This window comes from Medicago sativa, chromosome 4 (assembly GCF_051527215.1).
Source record: "Medicago sativa cultivar Bolivia chromosome 4, Bolivia_mono, whole genome shotgun sequence".
Lineage (NCBI taxonomy): Eukaryota > Viridiplantae > Streptophyta > Magnoliopsida > Fabales > Fabaceae > Medicago > Medicago sativa.
In genome coordinates this window covers 80,477,239-80,493,884 of record NC_140752.1, presented here as the reverse complement: position 1 = coordinate 80,493,884, position 16,646 = coordinate 80,477,239, and the positions used below count along the sequence as shown (strand labels likewise).

The 16,646-nt window shown below is 32.7% G+C and overlaps 2 long non-coding RNA genes and 1 pseudogene across 14 annotated transcripts; 1 reads left to right on the top strand and 2 right to left on the bottom strand.

Annotated features, from left to right (window-relative positions):
• Nucleotides 1-2,282: 2,282 nt before the first annotated feature.
• LOC146932463 (berberine bridge enzyme-like 10 pseudogene) lies at nucleotides 2,283-4,000 on the bottom strand (annotated as a pseudogene).
• A 2,193-nt stretch (nucleotides 4,001-6,193) lies between these two features.
• LOC146932462 (uncharacterized) lies at nucleotides 6,194-8,555 on the top strand. Its single transcript, XR_015007122.1, has 2 exons — nucleotides 6,194-6,630; nucleotides 6,744-8,555. It is a non-coding gene; the product is annotated as an uncharacterized LOC146932462 (long non-coding RNA).
• A 2,035-nt stretch (nucleotides 8,556-10,590) lies between these two features.
• Nucleotides 10,591-15,872, bottom strand: LOC146932461 (uncharacterized). 13 transcript variants are annotated; one of them, XR_015007118.1, is made up of 10 exons: nucleotides 15,755-15,872; nucleotides 15,313-15,344; nucleotides 15,126-15,160; nucleotides 14,939-14,991; nucleotides 14,417-14,492; nucleotides 13,495-13,556; nucleotides 13,176-13,273; nucleotides 12,265-12,824; nucleotides 11,542-12,178; nucleotides 10,591-10,946 (listed from the first exon to the last, which is right to left on the bottom strand). It is a non-coding gene; the product is annotated as an uncharacterized LOC146932461 (long non-coding RNA). The 13 variants fall into 13 exon arrangements; XR_015007121.1 differs by lacking the exon at nucleotides 15,755-15,872 and having other exon boundaries at nucleotides 12,265-12,443; nucleotides 12,515-12,824; nucleotides 15,313-15,617; XR_015007119.1 differs by lacking the exon at nucleotides 15,755-15,872 and having other exon boundaries at nucleotides 12,265-12,649; nucleotides 12,758-12,824; nucleotides 15,313-15,598.
• Nucleotides 15,873-16,646: the final 774 nt, after the last annotated feature.

The following is a 16,646-nucleotide window of genomic DNA, read 5'->3' as shown; positions in this document are numbered from 1 at the left end:
CATAAAGGGTTGCAGAAGAAGAAGAGGAGGTTGTTGGGAGGGATGATAGAGAATAGAGAGAGAACATTAATTATTATTAATTAATTAAAAAATGTAGTGGTGGCTGACACAAATAGATATGTGTGAATTGTAAAACAGAAAACCAATTTTTCAGCGGTAGTTAACTACCGTTGAGCCTCAGCGGCAGTTAACTGCCGGCGGTTTTTTCAGCGGTTGTTAACAACCGCCGGGGGCTTTCTTGGAATTTCCATGTGTCAATGTGAAGTTTTTTATGTCAAAAAAGCAATTTTCTTCAGGTAGTGACACTTAACAAAAAGTCAGTAGACGAATTGTTCTCATGCTATATTATAATCAAAACATCAATGTCTCCATGAATTGTTCATAGGACCAATTTGGTTCTTACAATAGATATTATTTAAAAATCAATGTTTACATGTTCAACCCTCGTTAATTTTCCTTTCAAGTATTTATTTTTTTCTTCACGTAAGTCCTTATCGATACACATAATCATATTTGACGTGTGTTAGATACTAAACATAAATATTTCTCACGGTCAAAATTCAAATATTGTTTCGCAATATTTTTGTAGTCTAATCCCTTCAACAGGATTTAACCCGTGTTAGTTGCGTTGCTACTTGCTAACAATCTCTCAAATTTTTTATTAGATTTTTTAGGATTTAAGGTCACTAATATTTAATTCCAAATTTGTCAACTTTTTCAATCTCTTTTATACTCCTTTTAAACATCGCGCGTGTTTGTTTTAGCGGTGCGATTACCATTTCTGCGATGAAAAACAACGATATCACAAAAATTTGGTTTTGAAGCTTATGTAAATCGCGATGAGAACATCTGTAATCATCTGTTTGGCAACGGAAACGTACAACCAAACAGTTAAAAATTTATAAAATTTACCAAGAATGAAACATTTATTTTTTTTGAAAAGAATCTAAATTAACCCACTTATCGCGATGAGAACATCTGTAATCATCTGTTTGGCAACGGAAACGTACAACCAAACAGTTAAAAATTTATAAAATTTACCAAGAATGAAACATTTATTTTTTTTGAAAAGAATCTAAATTAACCCACTTAAATTGACTTTAGAGAGAATCGAACCTGAGATCTCAAGGAGGAGCAGACTCGCAGGTCTCAAGTCAATAACGCAAGTGGGTTAGAATGAAACATTTATAAAACCAAGAATGAAACATTTATAAATTATAAATATCACATTCAATCATTTTCAAAATAGATTTGCACGGGATCCCAATTTAGCTTATTTATAAAGTAGCGGAGTGTTTGACTTTGTAACCACGTGAAAGTGGAACCTGTTTGAATAGGATGCTAAAAAAAACAACTTTTTTTCTGATCGACGTCGATAGAATTAATAATTTTTAGAAGTAACAGATCTGCTTGGAATTTGGTACTGTGGACTGATAATAATAAGTTATATATTTAAGGATATTAGACTGATATACTTCAATATATAATTGTTGCGAATTCGATGAGAAAACACACCAATAACAACTTGATGTGTGGAGCAAAGGGATAATTAAGCAACCAATCAAAGTGAATTGCAATTAAACACGCAAAAGTAGAAAAACAGCAAGAGAAAAGAAGAGAGAACACAAAAGAATTTGTTGACCCAGTTCGGTCCAAATTGACCTAGTCTGGGGGAGAGAGCAGCCCTCCGTTCCACTATATGATGAGTAACGTTACAAAAGAGATATTGGGTTACAAGAATAAGTCTCCCGGCTAATTCTACCCAAATCCCAACCACTTCCCGTAACCATGAGACTCAATCCTAATAGTGTTTCCCAAGGTGAATCAACCCTCAAACCCTAGTTTGTTCCCAAGAGACAAACTCTATACAAACCCTAGTTTGATTTCTAAACCCTTGTTTCAGTTCCCTCTATCTCCAAGGTTTACAATGATACAATGTCTATATTTATAGTAAAAGAATTCTCAAAAAAACTGGAACAAATCTAGGTCCGAAAATACGTTTCTATTTTATTTTCTGCTGTCAAAATCGGCCACCGTGCTCACCAAATCGGCCACCGATTTTTGCAGAACCAACAGACAAAAAAAACAGAGTCCAAAATCGGCCACCGTGCTCTGAAAATCGGCCACCGATTTTCAACTTCCAGAATTCCAATTTCTTCAATTTTGAGGCACTTTCACAACAATAACTTATTGTTCCCTTGAAATCCTTGAATATATAATTTAACAACTTATTAAGAAAAATAGAGAGCTGAAATAAAGAAAACAAAGCAGTGCATGCAATCTGATAAGAATTCGTATAATGCCATTTATTTATTAATTTATTTATTAGGAATTCACACTACATATGACATTTATATCGATCACTCAATATGACTTATACAATGATCTAGTAGGAATACTTTGTTCATATCTAAAGAAATTCTCGGGATCAACTTTGGTTTTTACACTAACGAGTCTTTCAAAATTTCCTTTGAAAAACTTGCTTCCATAAGTTTTGGCAATGTCAAATCTCGTTACATTACTTGGATGATTAGCACCAATATCAGCATCCCTATAATTGAGAAATGCCTCCCTCGGAGAATTCGAAACATAAGGCGTCATAAATTCATAAAACGACCTTGAAAAATTCACATGACGTTCACTAACTTCAGAAGAATCATTTGACCACGGATTAAAGTATTGAATCAAGAACAAGTTTCCTACTCTATGAGGAAACGGTGTTTCTGATGGCAATATCTCTTTCATCTTTCCACCATATGGATTCCATTGCATAAGGAAATTCTCACCTTCAATCATCAATTTCCATATAGATTCTAGAGCTTCTTTAGGAATAGGTTTCTTCACATAATCTGATTTATTTTTTTGATAAATTGGTTGAGGATCCTTTGGTTCTTCCAACAATGCTTCAAGAGGAGTACCAATTGGCTGACCATACCAAAAAAGAGTGGAATTAATCCAAGGCATTGAAAGACAATCACTTTGGTTCAAACCTAATTCGGGGAATTCCTTACTCATCAAAATTAAAAGTCTTTCAACTTTTCCTAAAAATTGACCAATGAAACTAACTTGCACTACCTTTTTTCCCTCTTGACCAATTTGAACAACATTAGGTTGCACTCTAATGAATATATCTTTATGCAGTTTTGGTGCAATTGATTGCCATTTGTAAACGACATCAGTTGCACCTTCACTGACATTCCTTTTCACATTGAAAACGATAACCTGTGGAGTTATCGGAACCAATTGAAGTTTCCATGAAAGAATAACACCAAAACTAGCACCACCACCACCTCTTATAGCCCAAAAAAGATCTTCTCCCATTGATTTTCTATCAAGAATATTACCCTTAACATCAACAATTTTTGCATCGATAATATTATCAACAGAAAGACCAAATTTTCTCATCAAATTTCCATACCCACCACCAGAGAAATGACCACCGGCACCTAGAGTAAAGCAGACCCCAGATGGGAAAGCAAGCTTGTTGCTTTTCTTTGCAATGGTATAATAAATCTTACCAAGTGTTGCACCTGATTCAACCCATGCTGTTGATTCTTGTAAATTAACATCAACTGAATTGAGATTAAACAAGTCAAGTATAACAAAAGGCACATCTGATACATATGAATAACCTTCAAAGTCGTGACCGCCACTTCGAATTCTAAGCTGAATGCTGTTGCTTTTGGCACATTTAACTGTTTCTTGGACATGAGAATCATCTTTTGCAGTTATAATTGCCAAAGGTTTCGGTGTTGTTGCTGTTTTAAATCTCTTATTTTGTATTTTCATGTTGAGGATAGTTGAGAATGAGGCGTTGTTTGGTGTGTAAGTAACTTCAGAGACAAGGGAATGTGAAAGACAATTTAAAAAAAGTTGAATAGGTGATTGTGCTGTTGTTGTTGAATTAGACAAGACAATTGTTAAGGTTGCCATGAGAAAAAACAATTTCCCCATTGTATCCATGGTATAGTAGTAACAATTTGGTTTGCTACTTTATGATGAACTCTTCGTGCAACATTGCACTCTATATATATTGATGCATCCTCTACTTTTCAAACACGAAAGTTGTACGGCATAGATAATTAATTTATGGTCTAGTCTTTTTTCTTGACTTTTCTCCATAAGCTAGAGTATTTGATTAATAAAAAATGGAAAACAAAAACATTTTCCAAAATAATAATAATAGAGGAAGTCTCGCCTGGAAAAATTGCATTAAATGGAAATGAAAATAATATATAAAGACAATGCTTGACATCACTTCAGTTTTTCTTCAAAGAACTTGCTGGATTTTTATTTTTCTAAGTTTGAAGCGTCTATTAACATCTTAAGAGGTTATGCATCAATTAAAAAAGTGTAACGTCAACTTTTAATTAAACCGTAAAAAAGTATTAGCTAGTACTATTGAATAAGTTATTTTCTCGTAGAAAAACATAAGTTATTGAATATTTCATTAAGTAAAAACACTTAAATGTGTCTCTTAAGCAAGGATTAGAATAGACCAGGTCTGCCTCACGGGCATACAACCTAGATTATGACAAATCAGATCAGACCAAACTTTTTTCTTCGATAGAAGGAGACCTGAGTTTTTTTAGAGACTTGTTTAGTTTAAAATGTCGGATCACATGCCATTAAAACATACCGTTAAGTCTATTAGACAGGCCAACTTAAAAAAATATGAATAATATTATTTATTGTTATACTTTAATTTTCAGCATTTTTAAATGTATTATTAGAAACTAAAATTGACATTCAACATAATATATAGTCAATTTCTCTAAAAAATTCATGTTAAATATCAAAAGAGAGTTTAATCTCATTGATCCATTAGTTCGTTAGTCTATTTAAATTTAAATCACATTATATATTTAAAGATGTTCATATGAAAGTCTTCGTGAGCTTAACTCAGTTGATAGAGATAATGCATATGCAAGGTCCGGGGTTCAAACCCCGACCACCACAGAAAAAAAGATGTTCATATGAAATATGCTTTTAAACACGCTAGCATGTCATATCAAACTTTTTAATGTCAGACTCAGGTCAAAAATAAGCCTATGTTAGGTCACACGACAGTCTTAGTTTTTAAAATTTTTGACTGACCAGCCTTAAGCCTAGTTCGTCCTAGCATTTTGAATCCTTATGCAGTTTTTCAGCGTGCATTTTTAATTCCTGCTAAATTTGAATTTATTTAATTATTTTTAAACTTATAAATTTTGAATGATTTGTTTTTAGACATCTGTAACATTATAAAAAGTTACTATGGCAAAAAAAGTAAGCTTAAAAATTGATTTTTAGGTCCAGTTATTTATTACTTTTAACTTGAATTTTTACTATTTTGAATATATTTTCAAAAAATCATCCAAACAACAAAATTTACCTAGATGAACTTTAGTTTTTACAAAAAAATTATAGGGTCTTGCTAACAAGTGTCCTAAGGGTATTGTTTAAGGAATCCACAAAAAGAAACTATGTCTTGAAAATACAAGTCCAACACATGTTAAAGTCATAACCGTACAATTTCCAATGCAAAAGTTGCTACTTTTAGATGCTTAAACAATGTCCTTAGGGCACTTGTTAGCATTTTCCATTACCTGAACATATTTCTTTATTCAAACATACTCTCTTAATGTTTTAGTGTAAGTGTATTTATTGTCCACATGCAATATGTCGGAAATGTGGTTAAAGGTCGGAAGCATGGGCAACATTTATGGGAAAAACTTTTGGTGTACTGAAACAGTAGTCCTATTGTTGAGGTTAAGGGGATGTTAGCTTTGGTGCATGTTTAAGCTAAAAGTGTAACACCCCATTTTTTATTTATATTATAATTTGATATTTTGTATATATAAATCACTTGCTATAATTTGAAGTTTATTTTCATGTGTATATGTGCGATAGTAAATGTGTGCGAATCTACATTTTTATTTCTTGTAAATATCATTCTCTTTTATTCATTTATTAAATAAATAATTATCTTGATATGTTATTAATATTTTAGAGTTTATATTTTTTTTTTATTTTAAAAGTTTTAAAAATGAGTTAATGTGCTTTTGGTCCTTCTATGCACCCCTTTATTTCTTTGCCTTTAGGTACTCATACCCTCTTGTAACGGACCAAACTCAATTTCAATCATTCTAGTGAATCCATGCGTGCACAAAACTAGTAGCTTTCCTTATTTATTTGTTTGACAGTATAAGACCTATTATTTCCTTACTGATGACGCATGCCGCTAGCCTATTTTCCATCACTCCTTCGTATTCTATTTCTATAGGTTTCAAACATAAAACCTAGATTTGAAGTGGTGCCGCCACTATTTTCCACTTTTTGTAAAGCATATAAGATGTATATATCTTCTCTCTTTAATCAATTATAACATCCCTTAATCCTTCTGGCACAAATCTCTTCAGTCGTTCAAAAACTGGTGCAGCCTCGTCAAGGATTGTTCTTGGTCGATGTTGTGGTGGTTCCATCCATTGGAGATAGGTTTCCCCTTCATATGTCCGGTTAGGTTTATGCCAACCTGCTGACATCGGCGTCACGTTTCATTCTCTTATGCGTGTTATGTTTTCAAGCTCTTGATCTTGATTTCAATTTCAAGCCATATATATGGTAGAGAAATAAGTTTTATATTTATAGGTACGTCTGCGATTATTTATATTATAAATATATTTTTAAACTATAGTATGAATAATAACTAATTAATTTTATTGGTATGTTGTGTTTGTTCAATTGTGCTCGTGTGTTATTAGACACAATAATTGAAGCAGCAAGACGCATATTCAATCATTGGTTCAAGTTTGTTGTCGTCATCGAGTTCTGTTTATTTTCGTGTGTTGCGTGAAAGCTTCAATTCAGGTATGAGTGAGAGAGAAGAGTTCGAGATCATGAGGTGTAAATTAAATGGGATGAACGGGAAAATTATATTTCCCACAAATTCATTCGGGGCTCACTGCGACGGTTGTAGCCCTTGAGAGAAGAATAAACTAATGTGCAAATATATAAGTGTGAGATTAAAAGAGAAATTAGAAACTTTATTAAGGTGTTATTTGATTTAATTTATGTGGAATTTGTGGTAATTGATGTGTTTGATATAGTTTGTGTACTGCTTACTTTTTATATTTACTAGTGATATTTGAATTGATTAATTATTCAATTATTAATATAATTGTGATGTTATATGATGTTGATCTTGTTGAAATGAATCGTTGGTATGCAAAATGTATATGACTATAGATAGTGAGATATTATTTGAACTATGCATATGTGTTGTTAGAATTATGTCATGTGAGTTCGTTGTTGTGCTGATGTTGAAATGTGTGCTTAATTGGTTGGTTGGACTCTTGTTGATTGAAATTATGTGTGTCGCTGTGTATTTTATAATGGTAATATGCATATGTGAAATTGAAATTGTGTCTTATTAATTCGAAAGTGTTTTGAATCATACTGAGACGAAAATTTGAAATGAAAGACTACATTGATATATTTGAAAGTGAGATTACCGAAAAGATTGGAATAACGTTAGTTTCGACCCGACTTAAGATGGGGCCCCGAAGGGGTGTCCTAGGCCAACGAGGGGAGAAACTAGTTGTTAAAGGTTTAGAAGTAAAGATAATTTTTATATAGGTGTCTTGGATTGATGAAGTACCTGTAAGGGCAAGTTTTCTCTCGGCTTATCCATTATGATAAGACCACCATGATATCCCCCCTCCCCGGCTTATCCGTTATGATAAGACCACCATGATATCCCCCCTCCCCGGCTTATCGATGATAAGACCACCATGATATTCCCCCTCCCCGGCTTATCAGTTATGATAAGACCACCATGATATTCCCCCTCACGTGATTCAGAATATAATAATGTTGAATAAAGAAGAAGAGAGTCTAGAGTCTAAGAGCATGCATATCATTGTTTGAATTGTGGCTGAACTGGTTGAATGTGCTAAGTTAGATTGTTGTATTCTATATATCTTGATATTTATGTTAAATGTGATTGATGTGGCAATGCTTATATTTTGTGATTTGACATGGTGACATTTATACTAAATAAACTGCGTTGATATTTGAAGAATCCTTCTGAATTTGAATTGATATGATATGGTGTTCCTAGAATTTGAACTGATATGATATAGTGTTCCTCTTAACTTCTTGCGTGTTCCTTTCATTTATTTTATACTATTACATGTTCTCGAAACTCACCCCTTCGTTGTTGGTGTTTGCTGGCTTGGCCCTGCGGTTGCGAAACCGTAGTTCAATAGGTTATGAGTATTGGAGTCAAGTACATGCTTTGTATGAAGACTTTACTTGTGTCGTCTGTTATTTTGGGGAAAAAGCACCGCTCTGATAGTGATACGGGAAAAGGGATATGCTTATCTATTTAGTTTTGTACAAGAAAATCATTGTCTATGATGTAAAGGAAAGTATTTTCAAAAGCAAAAGATTCGATGTTAATATTATTATAATTTTTAAGGAAGTGAAATGTGAATTATGTTTGTTATTAGTCGATGTGGTATCCTAAATCTTGTGGAAGAATTCTTATATTCATAGAAAAAAATTATTTGACACTCTCCGCTGCAAATCAAACTCTATTTTTGAATAAATATTAGGAATAATTATTTTGGGATTTAGGGTGTCACATTTAGTGGTATCAGAGCAGATCGGTCCAATCAGACCGCGTGTGTTATGTGTCTGTCATGTTTTCCTTAGTTACTAGTTACAAACCTGTGCTTCGCTCGGGGGTTAGCTACTTTTTTGACAAAATATTATATCGGACAGATAGATTGCGAAATGACAGATAATTATAAACCATAACACAATATTTAGAGTACTCCTGCATCACGGGTTAGAAAATGAAATGTTCAAAACGGCTTATCACGAGTAACAAATGAAAACGTCAAGGACTTTTTTTTGTAGAGAGAGATACAAAGCAAGTTGCAGCGAAGACAACAATTGAGAAGGCTAAACGTGCATTGGAAAAGTAGTGGCTTTCAACAACTCAATAATTGTAAAGTTAATTTAGTAGAATAATTGTGAACTATGTACTTGATCTAATCCACCACCCCTGCACTATGCAGAGTCAATCTAACCTCGTGGGTACCCACTATACGGGTACTCGTGGGTATTCAGGTATCCATGGGTACCGATTATGGAGTTTTGAATTTATTTATTTTTGGTACAAATAAAAACTTTTTTTAATTACAAAAAAACCTCAACTTTTAAACATTCATACATAATCCGTTCAAAATTTCATAAATCATACATAATCCATAGGAAATATAAAATACTTTTAATCACATCTAAATTTAAACAACAACAACAATAAAAATAATAACAAAGAAAATCTTGGGTCTGTTCGGATTGATATATATATAAGCATAAATAGTGGCATAAGCACTTATGAGACTGTTTGCGTATGACATGTCTATAAATTGCTATCATCTCATTTCCAAAAGCTCTAAAAGATAGTTTATGAAAACAATTTAAGCTTATATGAAAACAGTTTGACTTTATTTTATATATAATTATAGAAATATCTTTATACATACACACTTATATGATAGAAGTTATGCCATATGGATATATTTAAATTGTTTGTCCAGTCCAGACATAAGACAAAGATAACATTTCAAGACCCACCTCCTGTCAATATTTTGTCTTGGAGAGCCTTGCAACCATGTACATTGGCATACTTATAACGAATGCAACTTATTCCACACACTACAGAATAACTCAAAATCCAACCACTGTGTGGGAATAGGAGAAATTGAATCGTCTTTGCCCAGAAGGAAAATACTAAAGCAAAAACCCTCTAGATGACTTAAAGTGCAAACTTCTTTTTTTTTGTTGAAGGATTAGAGTGCAAACTTATAGTGAGAATTTTTACTCAAATTTTGGCATTCATGATATATGAAAGACACAAGGAAAATTTTTCAAATTCAGTTTTAGAATGATCTAAAAACTTCCTTATATTCCCCTACCACTTATATTAGGTACAACAGTAGAGAGATCCATTTTGTGACAACAGAACATCACCACAAGAAAACCTCCTGGTCTGAAATCAGGGGAGGTACAAACTAAGCTAAAAACCGCATGTTACATCCATCTAAGATACAAAACGACCTTTATGAGGTGGAAAGCGTTTAAATCCAATTATGATTCAATGCTAAAGCACATGAAAATTATGGAGTACATTAAAATTTCTGGTGAGTTCATTTAAGGTTCAAACTGTTATTATTAAATCCAATAGAAGAGAAGGGTAGAGATAAGAAGGGTATCTATTCACAACATAGTAGCAGCTGTGCAAAACTACTCTCGAGCAATATAGTCATGTTACATACAATCTACATTGCCAAACCCAGAATAGGAGAGTAAAGAAGGCCACAATTCACAATCCGTCCAACAAAGAAGACCTTTAAGTACATTTTGAGTATTTGAACTCATATCTTAGGTTGAATGTACAATCATGAATAGCCAAAAAGAGAAAGTTAGATGACAAAGATTGAAACACATGTATATATGAAAGAACTAAATCAATATATTATAAGTTTAAATAGTATAAAGCACACATTTGCAATTTTGATTCAATATTTAAAACAAATATATAAAACCTTCTAAGCTAAGAAAGGATATACATATATATTTGGTTCTGGGTTTTATTATAATTTGTCATCAACTATTAGTACAATATGTGTTTGGTTTGATAAAAACAGAACAAAAACCATCGAAAAACTACCACAAAACAACCACGGAGAATAGCTGCACATAATACCCTTAAAAGCTATACCCGTGCATCCAATTGTAACCTAAAAAGAATGCAAAAAAAATAACCTCTCGTAGCACCATAACTGGACCAGAACATAGCGAACACACTGCAAAAATCGCAGAGCAGTAAGCAAGTCCAACACCACTCTAGAACATGTTCACCTTTCACCCAAATGTGTCATTTTGTTTACCTGCTATGATAACATAAAAATTGGAAATTCAATCAATTAAGCAACATTATTCATAAAAAAAAAGGTCTAATGAAAATTAGAGATCATCTGATGTGAGTGTCCTGAAATCCAACTCAATCTTCCAAACACCGCAATCGCAATCCATAACTATTAAAAGGACCCTGTTTACAAATTCACACAGCCAGGATACCATACAACTACTTCAAAGATCTTATGCATACAAAGTTGCAAAAACACAAGCAGATATTGCCATCAATAAGTGGGAACAATGATTAAAATCAACGCAAAGAACCTCACCAGCCCAATATGAAGAAAACCCCGCATCCAAAGTCCAAACCATGTCAACAGAAAGATAACAGGGACTATACCAGTGGCTAATAAGTAGAATATGACAGCAAAAACAACCCGTCAACAATTTTTACTTACATTGATACTTCACATACAAAACATTCATTCAAACATAATCTTATGTTTTTGAAACCAATCTAACATTGAATCAAACATGGCATTTTTTGTTTCTTTTGGTGAAGCTCTTATTTGAGATTGGAATTATTCTAAAAAGAAATCATCAAACATGTTTGACAACTTAGCTACTAACCTCAAACCCCACGCTGCTCAAACTAAATGAAAGTTTGTCTTGCATTCCATTTAGTTGTACAAATTGAAGTTAGTATGTCACGCTTTCAATTCCCTATTCGTATGATTTTGTAGCAGAATTTTTTTCATGAATAACCTTTTACAGGGACTAACCAGATTATTTGATTGCATTGATGTCCCCAGGGGCAACAAAATTAAAAGGGATACTATACACATAAGTTTTGCATAAAAAACAAAGAAGCAACATAAGGAAAATTATGCAACTAAAGTCATGAAGAGATATGAAAACTCACAGTTTACAGCTGAAAAATAATAACTTCAATCAAATCTAAGCACCTCAAAGCCTATGTCATAACTGTCAATGGGTTTCTGCAAAATAATAACCTCATTCAGACCAAAATACTTCATCTACAATAATAATAATATCAATGCTGTCTTGAAACCATGAATGCATCTTCAATCCCTAATCAGAAATCAAATCTAGAATATACCTTTTTTTAGCCAAGACTACACATTATTTTCATATTAAATATCCAGCTTTTGGTTGTGCTACATCTAGATTGAAGGCCATGGATAAAAGCATCAGAAGTCATAACATAAAAAATGAGGCAGAACCTTGTTACCTTTCCTTGGCCATGCTGCAAATCGAAAGCAGTATAACAATCAGAAGTATAAAAATATCAATTACTCATGACAGATAGCTAAAAGGGTCGTTACAACTTACCTAACAGCAAAATAAAATGCCTAAAGGATTCAAACATCTAAGAAAGGATATTTTTAGATATCGGTAGTTGTCCGGTCGTACCCAAACAGTTAGATTCCAGAGGAAAATGCACCTAAGATCAAATATTTCGAGCCAGCTTCCATGGAAAATTACAATTCTGCAGATTTAACCCAATTTTCCTGCATGAAACATGTCAAAATTCATCCAAAAACAGTCCCCAAACAGCCCAAACCAGTTTAATCATCACTACCTACAAAACTATTCGGATTGAGCAACATTTTCGTTCGCCAGCCTTCAATATCCAGCTATAACTCACAACATACAAGCAGCCATCTATTCATTTTAATACTTTAAAAACACAGCTAAAGTTCCCTCAACCAATTTGCTGATAAGAGAAGTAAGAATTATACAAAACCATAAAGTTAAATATGATGACGGTAATACCAATTCAAAACAGTTCTCAACAAATAAAATTCCTTTTGAAACATGGTACCTCAATCTCATGAAAGTCAGTGCGATAGCGTGAGAGCCCATCATAACTGTAAATTTAGTGAAGAAACCTACATTCATACCATTATACAGTTAGAAAATGGTAATATAAATGAATAAAAAACAACAGATATAAGATCATGCCAGTTACATTGTTGGATTTCATCTTCTATTTTAAGACTATGTCTTCACTGTGAATAAATTGCACCAAGTTTTAAAATATTGAATTAAGCATTATTGATGCTCTTCACCACCTCACTCAAGTACAATTCAAAATGTACATTATCAAAGCAACAAAGAAAATCACCATCGAATAAAAAACAAATTCTGGAAAAACCCAAAACCAAAAAATCAAACCCTCAATTAAACATAGTATCTAATTGTTAACATGGTATAACAATTATCAAATTCTGGTTAAATACCCTCAAATTCTGGTTTCACATATTGAGCAAGATGTTTCAGTCCCAACACGGTTGATTGCAGCAACAAAGTAACTATTTGCTATTGCAGCATTTCGTGCCTGAAAAACAATAACACCTATGAGCCATAAAATCATGCCAATTTTCTTATTATTTTTAGTCATTTATGAACTAATTTCCAGCTGAATGTCAACCTGTAGGTATAAGCATAGAATAATATGTCATGAACATTAAGAAATACTCAGAAACCAATCTAAGCATCAGAAACAATAATTAGTAGAAAGGAGTCTAACATGTCTTCCATTAATACAAAACAACTGACCTCTATTGGCCACATAGGTTCGCTGAGTTCACCAACGGTGGCAGCAAGGTTGAAAACAATTTCTGAACCATTTAAGCCAAAAGCTAACCAATTTAAACAATGGTGCCTACAATAACATATATTAATGGCAATTTTTCCAAATGTTGTTTGAAATACCCTAATTCAGAAAACAAACTGAAAAATCAATCAATTTTTTTTTGCAAAATTGAAGAGACCCAATTCAAGAGAACCTGATAAAGAAGCAAAATTCATCACAACTTTTTGTAAAAAATTTATATTTAAAATCTCACTTTCACAATCTCAAAATCCAATCTACCAAACACTATCCATAACAGATTGAATCAAACCCCAAACCCACCACAAAAATTGGATCCAATCCAACAAACTCAACAAAAAAAAATGTCACTTTCCAACCAAAATACAAAGTTGTACAAAAAAATTACATTCCTGAACCTCTTCCACTATTGAAAGTGGCTATGCCACTATTGTGGGTTTTAATAGAGAAAAAGGCCATGAAATATCAAAGGGATTAGAGTGATAGATTAGTTTTCATTAGTAATAAAAATTTAGATGGATAACTCTTATAGTCATATCAATCATAAGCTTCATGGAGCAGTTGCATGTCTGCTAAACAAATTCTGGTTAATTGTTATAACATGCTATATTTTCAGTCCTGCCAGTTGTAGTATAGCAACCTATGAATCAGAATTTAACAACACTTGCTTTCATACAAAACTGAATCCAAATATTTAAAATATCTAAAAAAAAACTGAAGCAAAATCAATCCAAAACTACAAACACAACACTCATTTGTACAAACTTCCACAAATCTAATTTCTATCCACCTTTTACTGCATGAAAATGAAAATAGAAAATCATACATCATAGAAATTCAAGCCATGATTAAAAACCAGGATTATACCTTCAATTTGATTGCCTCTCCAACATCATAAATAGAAATTCACACCCTTGCTATACAGACGAGCTTGTCACTGCTTCTAGAACATAACAATGTCAATAAATTTGCAAGCTTAGTGGAACCAAATAAAACAGAAAAAACAGAAGAGGGGATTATCTAAGAACAACTGCAGCTAAAGCTAAACATTAATCCCACCCTCCACACAAAGAATCTAAAAAATTTCTACCAAAGCATAACAAATAGTAGCAACCAATCATAAAAAAATTCAATGATTAATATTCATTCCAAAGGTTATTCAATTTTTTCTTGTTCAATAGTCCTCCTAAATAAAATTATCCAGCAACCTGCAGTAGGGAGGAATCTCAACCAATAATTAACTTAGTTTTTTCAGAAGTGCCATATTTACATTTGACCATATACTGACATTTTAACTCCCTAACTACCTAGTGCCTAACAGAAATAAAGTTTCTTCAAACTACATAGTGTCTAAATACTGCCAATGAATTACCAATACATATGAATTACCAATGCAGATGAAGAACAAATCTGATTTCTCAAATGCCACATTGTGTACATGCCTAGAATTTATCATGAAGTTCATCAGAATTCATAACTACATTATATAAATGTATATTCAAAGAATCAATGGTAACTATTTCAAATTTATTTCATTAAAAATTATTTAAATTTCTTGATGACATGATAGTGTTACCTGAATGCTATGACTTCAACAAACTCTGTATCAATCTGCAACATCAAAGCAGCTAGCATCAAAAGGAAGTCTTCATTTTAAGCAATTGAAACCTATCATGCAACCTTATGAATAAGTTCAACATAAGGCTTTTTTAATTTAATTTACATCAAAACTTAGGAATATCTTTAAGTTAAATCAATCTTACCCCAGTTTCTTCCTTCACTTCTCTTACAGCTCCTGTATAAAGCAAAATTAAAGCCGAAATTCACCCAGAAAATAAGAAAAAAATGCCATACACAAACCCTTAACATCAGATTGAAAGAAAAAACATAAATTCCAACCTAAATTAACAAAAACTGATTCAATAAAGCATTTTTAGAGACATGCATGATCTTAGATGAACAAAAGAGAGAATAATGATTGTACAAAAAAATAATTGAACCAATTAACAACCCAGAAAATTAAACCAAAATCTCTCAATCCATCAAAACAAACACAACATACAGACCAAACAAACACTGAATTAACCAAGCTACATAAATAAAAGAGGCAAAACAACAACAAAAACAACACAAAGAACAGACATGCAAGCAGAAAAAGAAAAAAAAAAGCGATGATGATGATGATGAACAGAACAGGAACCGAACCTGAGAAATAGAGCAACCGGAGAGAAAGCAATCGGCGCCGCCGTTTTTCGCAGCAGTTGTGACGGAGGAGAATTCTCCTCCCTTTCCTCCCGTTCCCGTTCGTCCTTCTTCTCCCGTTTCTTTCTCTCTCTCTTTTTTTTTTTTTTTGCTTTTCACATATATATAGGGCAGGGGAGCTTCAATTTCTAATTTACCAAAATGCCCCCTCAAGGGTAAAATGGTAAAACGCACAGACAATTATTTTCCTATCTAGTTTAGTAGATTTAACCTTTTGTATGTAAGTTTTGAAGTGTGATATTTGCACTACGTTAATTTTCTTGTTCTCTTAGGTTGTCTAGGATTGTTAAGAGTATGACCTATCCCTAGGCTAGTGGGTGTGAGTTCTCATGTTTTGCTCCTATTTGTTTGAGATTTGTTCGTTGGTTGACTGAAGGGTTTTGTTCCTAGTCTTCATCTTATTCGACTGTGGTTGGGTGTTCTTGATAGGAGTGTAGTTGGTTGTTGGTGTTTGTTTTAGCTTTCGCTCTTGTTTTTCTGTGGAGGAATTATTTGATTTTTTGAGCCTTGACTTGACTACTTGTACTCTATGTTATATATGTTTATACTACTCCTTTTTTTTTTTTTTGGTACAATACTACTCCATTTTATTTCCGTCATATATAACATAATTGCTACTTAAAAAAAACAATTTCAGTGACAAACGGGGTGGAATAGTTAGCAATTGACTTTCTTTGTGGCCATATTCTCATTATTATTATTATTATTATTATTATTATATTATTGTTACTATTATTTGTTGTTGCTGCATGCTCTTTTAGAGAAAGGTTCCATTTCTTTTTTTTTTTTGTCTAGATCATCAAGGAATTTTCTTTCATAATAGTTTGGTAGTCTG